Genomic DNA, 9,008 nt, shown 5'->3' with positions numbered 1-9,008 from the left:
CTTGAAGCAAAGCTCACTAGATAGAGTTGTAAATTCCATCCATTCTGGACTTTGTGGTTTTTTTTATTTTCCTTGACTTCCTTGAAGTCACATTAGCATTTCCTAGAAGACCTATTATAAATCTTTGCTTTTCTCCAGCTGCTTTGTCTCTGCCCTTTTAAATTCTATGCTTTCATAGAAAATAGAAATCTTGATTTGTTTTTGGACCTTACACTCACTTTCCAACTAGAAGTTGAGGTTTTTTTTTTGTTGTTGTTGTTGTTGCAGTTACTTAAGTTAAATCTTCACTACTGTTTTTTGTGCATGCCTCATGAAAATTTTCAATTCTGCTTCTGACATCAACATTCACATACTCTTAAATTCCCATTAAGCCAATTCTGTTTTCTCAGTAAGTTGTGCAACAGTATCATTTTCCTTGGCAAGTCTTTGCTGAAGATTGTAGTCTGTTGGAGATCTTGCAGTAGTAGGCACATGTCATGATTCTGCATTTATGATCTCTCTGATCATTATCGTAAATTTTATTTGTATGCTTTTGAGAGCCAAAGAAACAAATATACAGAAAAAGACTGATCACTGATTAACAGCTCAAATATCTGCAAACAGCTAAAGCTAGATCTGATTGAAGCCAGGAGCACATTGGCTTGAAACTGGAGTCAGGATCAGAACCAAGACTCAAATTCAGCACTAGGCTGTTGGACGGTAGGTGTTAGAAGTAGTATCTTGACTCTGGTGGTGAACTCTAGCCCCACAATTATTTTATATGCTTGACCTCCTTACAGAAGTGTCACTTCTTTAGTCATAATTTGAATTTTACTCATCTTTATGTTCCTTGAGAAACAAATTATGCTTTGTAATTTTTTAGCTCTTACATTTAACACACTATCAGTACATAATTCATGTGTAGTAATTCTGTTTAACAAACGTGTTTAGGCCAAGAAAGACATTTCCATCTTCATTCCCAAATATATGCTATAACTTTGGAGTAAGGACTGATTTTTACAACTGGTTTGAATGAGATACAAGAAACATAATAGCTTCTGTAAGTTTTGTGTGGAGTAGGAGCAATTACATGTACAACATCATTGTCAGTTTCTTTCATTTCCCCCTCATTAGCAAAGTTACAACTAACAGACTTAAATATATTGAGCATGGACTTGCTTATACATTGAATTTCCCTATGGAATGTTTTTGCTAGTGACCTAAACATTTCTTTTGGGCCTCCAAGAATTCTTGGTATTGAAACAAAAAGATAATTGCTGTGCTGCCTAACAACTCCTTTACATAGATGCAAGGAGCATAACTGAAGATTTAGGTAACACAAAGCTATCTCTGGTGGACATGCTACATTTTACAATACAACTCTTATATTCAGTGGCACAGAGCAAAAGGCAAGCACTGATCTTAAAAAAAGAAAATAAAGCTTGTACTGCTCCAGTTCTGAGTAGTGATTATTCTTTCTTTGTTGATTGTTTTCTCTAGAGCAAATAATGTCCTTGCTAGTTATTGCAGCACACTGTCAATTTATTTATCAAGCATTAAAAACAACATCAAAATTTAAAAAATAATTTTCTTGAGATCAGCACTGTGATACAACAGGCTAGGCTGTCATCTACAGCTCTGGCATCCCATGTGGGTAATGGTTCAAGTCCCTTCTGTTCCATTTCTGATTCAGGTCCCTGATAATGCCACTGGGAACACAGTGGGATGTGGCCAAACTGCTTGAGCACTTGCCAGCCATGTGGCATCCCCTGATGAGGCTCCTGGCTATTTGTTTTGGCCTGGCACAGCCCTTGTCATTGCGGCCTTCTGTGGAATGAACCAGCAGATGGATGATTTCTGTTGCTGAATCTCCCTTTCTCTCTGAAGCTCTGCCTTTTAAATAAAGAAATAAATCCTAAAAGAATATTTTGCTGTAAGTATATCCAACTGGAAGAGCATAAAACCTTCCACATAATTTACCATTGAACAGAAAAAAATTCTTGAGTTATACTATGTGTGTTTCTATGAGGCAAAGATTAGTTTGGGTTCACATGTGATGGGCAAAAAGAGTCTGAATTTTTTTCACTGAAAATATCAACTTGTATAGTCACTCAAGAATAATTTAAAGATTTATTTGAGAGAGAAAGGAGAGGAGACAAAAGAAGGTAGAGCAGAAGAAGGGAGGAAAGGTTAAGACGAGAGGAGAGGAGAAGAAAGGAGAAGAGAGGGGAGGGGAGAGGATGGGAGGAACTCTTCCACCATTAAAAACTCCTCAGATTCTTGCAATAGCCAATCAGCCAGGGCTGGACCAGGTTGAAGTGACAAAAACCAAATTCCATTTGAATCTTCCGTAAGAGAGATAGGGATCCCAGTACTTGAACCATCACCTGCTGCCTCCCACGTGCATACAAGCAGGAAACTGAATTAAAAGCAGAGATGCAATTCAGACTTGAGTAGTCAGATATGGAGTGAGGGATCCCAAAAGGAAGCTTAAGTGTATATTTCAGTACCTGCTAATGTAATTCATTTTATTCTTCTTCATATATCACTTAGACATGGCTATTAATCCAGTGATATTAGTTCATTTACTGAAAAAAAAAACTTTGTTGAGTTCCTTTTATATAATAGGCACCATTATAAATGATGTTGTGGCTGACAATGAACAAAAACAAAGTCCCTGCTCTTACAGATGATGTTTCCTTCCTGGGAAACATATGAGAAACAAATTAATGGAACATTATCAGACTGCAAGTATTGTCATAGAGAAAGATAAGAGTAAGAAACTAGATCTTAATTTTGGGTATATCTCTTAGAGAAAGAGGCATTTTTGCAAATGCTGAACCAAGTGAAGAGATGTGCCTTAATTGGAAACACAGCTTCAACTGGAAAGAGGATGAACAGTGGTCCTGAAGCAGGAGCTTGCTTGATATGCCATCTGTAAAGAATGAACCGGGGGTCCAGCACAATGGCCTAGCAGCGAATGTGCTTGCTTGCATGCACTGGAAGTGCATCTGGGTGCCGGTTCTCATCCTTACTGCCCTGCTTCCCATCTAGCTCACTGCTTCTGGCCTGAGAAAGCAGTCGAGGACAGCCCAGTGCCTTGGGACCCTTGCACCTGCTTGGGAGACCCGGAAGAGGCTCTAGGCTCCTGGTTTCAGATTGGCACAGCTCCAGCTGTTGCTGCCGTATGGGGAATGAATCATGGGATGGGAGCTCTTCCTCTCTGTATATCTGATTTTTAATAAAAATAAATAAATTTTGCAAAAAAAAAAAAAAAAAGAACAGAAACGTGACAGACAAGTCCAGGAAGTGACATGAAGGCTGCATAGATAGTGGCGAGAGTTTTATTTTTGATCTACACAGAAAGATAAGCCATGAGAAGCTTTTGAAGAAAATGACAACCTTGCAAAGGGGTGTGGAAAATATACTACTGGTAGAGGTTTGTGTTGATCGGCACAGGCTAAGAAATACCACATGGTCAATGCCTCAGAAGCTCTTCTTATGATGCTTAGAATGTTAACTTGTTCAAAAACAAATAAAACTGTTAATTCCATTGTATAAATGTGTGTGTGTATTTTAAATATTTAGTAAAAACAAAGCAGCATATGATACTAAAGTAAGTGAATAATTTTTCTTATTAAAGTGTTGTCTCAATTATGGATTTGATTAATAGAAAAAAATATGTCTGCTGATTCCTAAATTTAAAGAGTGTTTTCACATGAGAAAATACTCTTCTGCATGTGGTGCAATTAGTATATTATTGTTAATGATAGGATAGTAATCTGTCCATCACTTATTATTTTCCAGTTCCCATTATGATTTAGTTATAGAATTGAATTTCTCCTCATGAAGTTCACAAAATATAAAGATACGTAGTTGTTCTGAAGGAAATAATGAGAAATTTGATTTCTGCAGTGTATTGTGTTTCTTATAAATCAGTCATTACTCCGTTTGTGTATAGCATTCTCAGATTGATGTGTTTAAAATTAATGAGGTATTTGTTCTCTGAGGAATCTAGAAAGGAAATTTTATCCCAATGAATTATGTAGGCTGAATTAAAAGAAATCAATTTTATTTTGCAGTAGGTATTTTCTGAATTCACAAGCCTTCTAAACATCAGTACGAATTGCTATGATGCTTTGAAAAATAAGCAATTTTATAACATAACCAAATAAATAAATAAAACAGATGGTAGGGCTTCACTTATGGATCTTAAAATTTGATACAAACTTATCTTCCTTATCTGGGGGGTCAATTGGTTGAATAATTAGCAATTGTTTAGTGTCTTTTATCTTTGAGAATCTAAGATACTTGGTGGATGACTTCTCATTCCAAGATCTACAGGTATCTCTAATTTTCCCATAGGTCATGATTAACCCCATTCCCCCAAATGCATAACTCTGAGATACCATAGTCAGTGACATTTGTAGCCAGTTTGTATTACAATTTTGTGTGAATTGGAAGAAAGAATATGTTCTTTGCTGGAAGTAGTGCTGTTACTACACTGCTCAGAGAAGATGCCATCAATGGGTATAAATATGACACCTTTTGCACCTCCTCTTTGTTTCTTGAAGAATGCAGAAGAGCAGTGGTTTGGGAAATGGAATTCTGGGTGCATTTATATTGCTACTCTCTCCCTTAAGTACTTTTGTTTTGTGATGACAAATTGCATGACTGTTTTTCAGCTGCATGGTTTATGATTCTTACAGTGGAATGCTAAGCAAACAATTATAGACTACAACGTATTTACGTAAGGTTCCACACTTAAGGAGGGGACTTCGACATCAAATGTGAGAGGTTTTTTGACAACCACTCAAAATACAGGCACTTTCAGGGGAAGAGAAATGTTGGAAATATGGCACTTTCACTTTTTCATGATAGCCAGAAATTATATTTGCCTGGACTACAAGATTCATAGTTGGAAATAATATAAATTGTGTTTAGAAAGAAAACCTTTCACTGACTTGTAAAGAATTTGGACAGATTTGGACTAAGTAACGGTATATTGGAATACATATGAAAGAAAACATTAGGAAATAACAAAGGATACGTAAAGCTCAAAACAGTATTGTTTGCAGCAGTTTCAGATAGAACCAAGACAATGTAGTGATGAGCAGTTTGATTTCTGGTAAGTATGGTAGAGCTTGCTTCTTCATAACAATTATTGGAATACGTTATATAAGTTTAAGTGATATCACTATAAATGGGAAATCAGTGATGTATTTCATATATATTCTAAAAGGACTTGTGAAATGTGTTGGTAAATACAATAATTAAATAACATGGATATGTAGATGATGAAATATATGAATAGAAAATGAATTAATCATAAATGATTAATCTTAAATGTCATTGGTACAGTGTCTAGTCTTCAAAATCTATGCATGTCTATGAATACATTGCAATGTAGTAGGTTTTTTTTTTTTCTAAATATCTATTTTTCTTGGAAAGGCAGATTTACAGAGGGAAGGAGAGACCAAGATCTTCCATCCACTGGTTCACTCCTTAGTAGCTGTAATGGGTGGAGCTGAGCCAGTCTGAAGCCAGAAGCCAGGAGCTTCTTTCATGTCTCCTGAGTGGGTGCAGGGTCCCAACACTTGGGGCCATCCTCCACTGCTTTCCCAAGCCAAAAGGAGGGAGCTGAAAGGGAACTGGTGCAGCTTGAACATGAACCAGTGCCAGTATGTGATGCCAGCGTACGCAAGGCCAGTATTTATTGTACCAAGTCCAAATAATAGTTTTTGTGTTATGAAATCAGCATCATTTAAATATACAGGGAATGGTTGAATTATTGTTAGGCATGGTAGTGTTATAATCACAAGATATATTTACTTTTTTGCTGCTGTTACTCCCATAGTATATAAATGTCGATTAGTCTTATAAAAATTTATCTACTCTAGTACATTTTGTATTTATAATCTCAAAGTTCATTCACTCTATTTTGGGCTGAAAATGCTGAAATATTGGAGTATGATAGTCAATATAACTAAAAACAGTTACCTTTTAATTTCATCACAGAAAACATCCATAAAAACAACAAAATATAAATAACATTGTTCGTATATTTTTATTTCTCATTTTTCTTTGTTTTGATTCATATTATTTTCTTGTCCTCTGTGTTCTGCCTTTTAGGTAAATCCATTGTAAAAACAGACTCTGGGATGATGTTGTTAGATTGAGTGGTAAATGAGAGAAAAAGAGAGTTCTTTGGTTCAAACAAAGGGTTTTATTAGTGAGAGGGACTGCTCCGTGGCAGGAGACGACCCAGGACCACTTCCACACATGAAACCCAGAGCGTTTATTTCTGCTTCTTTCACCTCTCACGCTTGTGTAAGCTGATTTAATTCTGTTCTTAACCTCAGTCATCTGGCATTTACTACAAACTATTAGATGATTTCCTGAGTAAGTCTAAGGCTTTAAAAAAAATATGTTTTCACTATAATCCTATTGCCTTTGAAGTGACAGACATTGAGGACCATGGCATGGATATTTGGAAGACTTGGGACCTTATGACCTGCTTTCTGGTCTCCTCACTGGGTGTTGGAGCAGTAGCAGTTGGATGCAGCCAGGACCTCTTAGGGTCTGACTTCACAGTTTTCTGTTGTTAAGTCTGCTGGTTTCTTTTTTTTTTTTTTTTTAAGATTTATTCATTTTATTACAGCCAGATATACACAGAGGAGGAGAGACAGAGAGGAAGATCTTCCATCCGATGATTCACTCCCCAAGTGAGCTGCAACGGGCCGATGCGCGCCAATCTGAAGCCGGGAACCTGGAACTTCTTCCGGGTCTCCCACGCGGGTGCAGTGTCCCAATGCATTGGGCCGTCCTCGACTGCTTTCCCAGGCAACAAGCAGGAAGCTGGATGGGAAGTGGAGCTGCCGGGATTAGAACCGGCGCCCATATGGGATCCTGGCACGTTCAAGGCGAGGAATTTCAGCTGCTAGGCAACGCCGCCAGGCCAAGTCTGCTGGTTTCTTTAATTTTGTATTTAGCTGCTCCTTTCTCAAAAGGAATTTTCTAGATCTACCACACCTGCTCATCTTCTGAACTGATATAAAACAAATGATTTCTTATAAATTTAAATAAGTGCAATGAATGAATGAATTTCTTTTTTTACTTTCAATGTTGAAATTTTTTTACTTCTGATTTGAGCAGTTCCCAGGATTTGGGAGACACCAGGTATCCTGAATAATTTGGTTGCTGATGGCACTAATCTTGTCAGAAATTGCTGGCCATTAGCCCTCAAGGACACCCAGACCTATTTTGGGTGGAGACCATAGGATGCCAATGTCCCTGTGAGACCAGTGCAATGAACTTAGCTGGAGGTGAATATATTCTCAGCTTAGTGCATTTGCAACTCACTGTTTTTCCTCAAGTTCCACAATCTTTGCCATACTGTACAAAATGCACCTAATGTGGCACTGCTGGAGTTTTGGGTCTGCTGGCTACTCCTGGCTTTGGATTGGCTTAGTTCTGTTCATTGTAGCCACTTGGGGAGTGAACCAGTAAATTAAAGATCTTTGTCTCTCCTTCCCTCTGTATATCTGCTGTTCCAATTAAAATAAATAAATATTAAAGAAAGTTATGGAGTTCCAGAACAATGAAATAGTAAATGAAAATTTTCCTAATATGGAGAAAGTATTGGGAAACAGAACTTGTATTAGCAGTGACCAAAAGTGATCCTTACCATGGCATATGAAAATCAAGCTCTCTTCTGTCAAGCATAAGGGAAAGATCCTTAAATGTGCATGTGAAAAAAATTCAACTGACCTATATAAAAATGGAAATGAGACTCACAGATGAACTGCCAGAGGAAACTCTACAAGCCAGAAGAGAATGGAGTGACATATTCCAGATTCTAAAAGGAAAAAATTGTCATCCTGGTTAAGATACCCAGCAAAACTTTCCTTTGTCTTTGAAAATGAAATAAAATTCTTGCACAGTAAAGAAAAGCTCAAAAAATGTGCCTGTTTCAGACCTGTGCTACAAATGATTCTTTAAAATTTTTTTATTGGAATGTTAGATATACAGAGAAGAGGAGAGACAGAGAGGAAGATCTCTTTGTGAATTCACTCCCCAAATGACCACAAGAGCCAGAGCTGAGCTGATCTGAAGCCAGGAGCCAGGAACCTCTTGCGGGTCTCTCATGTGGGTGCAGGGTCCCAAAGCTTTGGGCCGTCCTCGACTGCTTTCCTAGGCTACAGGCAAGGAGCTGGATGGGAAGTATGGTCACAGCGATTAGAACCAGTGGGGCATATAGTATCCCAGCACGTTCAAGGCGAGGACTTTAGCTGCTAGGCTACCATGCCAGGCCCTACAAATGATTCTTAAAGATGTTCTCTTGATAGAGAAAAGGAATAGCACCTAGCAAAACCAAAGGCAAATGTGAAGAACATTTCAGTAAAAAGACAACAGAAGATTAAATGAAGCAATGAACAACCCATTGTTAAAGTGATAGAGACAAATCACCACCTGTGCGTATAAACCCTGAATGTAAATGGCTGATGAGTACGCATCAGTCAAGCATCAGCGACTAGCAAACTGGTTCAAAAAGCAAAACCTATCAGGTGACTATAGGAAACACGTCTTCCCAACAAAGATCAGTGGAAACTGTATCTCATGGAATTCCATGTTTTTGTCATTTTTTGAAAACAGTTATTTTCTCATATTGAAGTTTTCATTGATTCATAGGTTATACAGTAGCACCATTTTCTTTTAGAATGTTCTTGATTTTCTTTTTCATTTCTTCAGTAGCACTTTAATCATTCAGAAGCATGTTATTTAACTTCATGGCATTGTGAATTTCTATTTTTCTTCCTGTTTTGTTTTCATTTAAGGGTATGTGTAGTACATACTATCACATATGGATATGAAGATAAAATGCAGTGTACATCTCTACTTCCTTATCAAATATAGGCTCCCAATGAAACTGTCAAATATATTTTGATAATAGGATGCTGGACTCTGCCAGTGTCCATGCTTGCAATGTCAGGATACACTTAAATAGCAGAATGATGGACTTATGAGTG

The sequence above is a fragment of the Ochotona princeps genome, chromosome 15 (genome assembly GCF_030435755.1).
Source record: "Ochotona princeps isolate mOchPri1 chromosome 15, mOchPri1.hap1, whole genome shotgun sequence".
Taxonomy (NCBI): Eukaryota; Metazoa; Chordata; class Mammalia; order Lagomorpha; family Ochotonidae; genus Ochotona; species Ochotona princeps.
Note: the sequence above shows the minus strand (reverse complement) of the source record.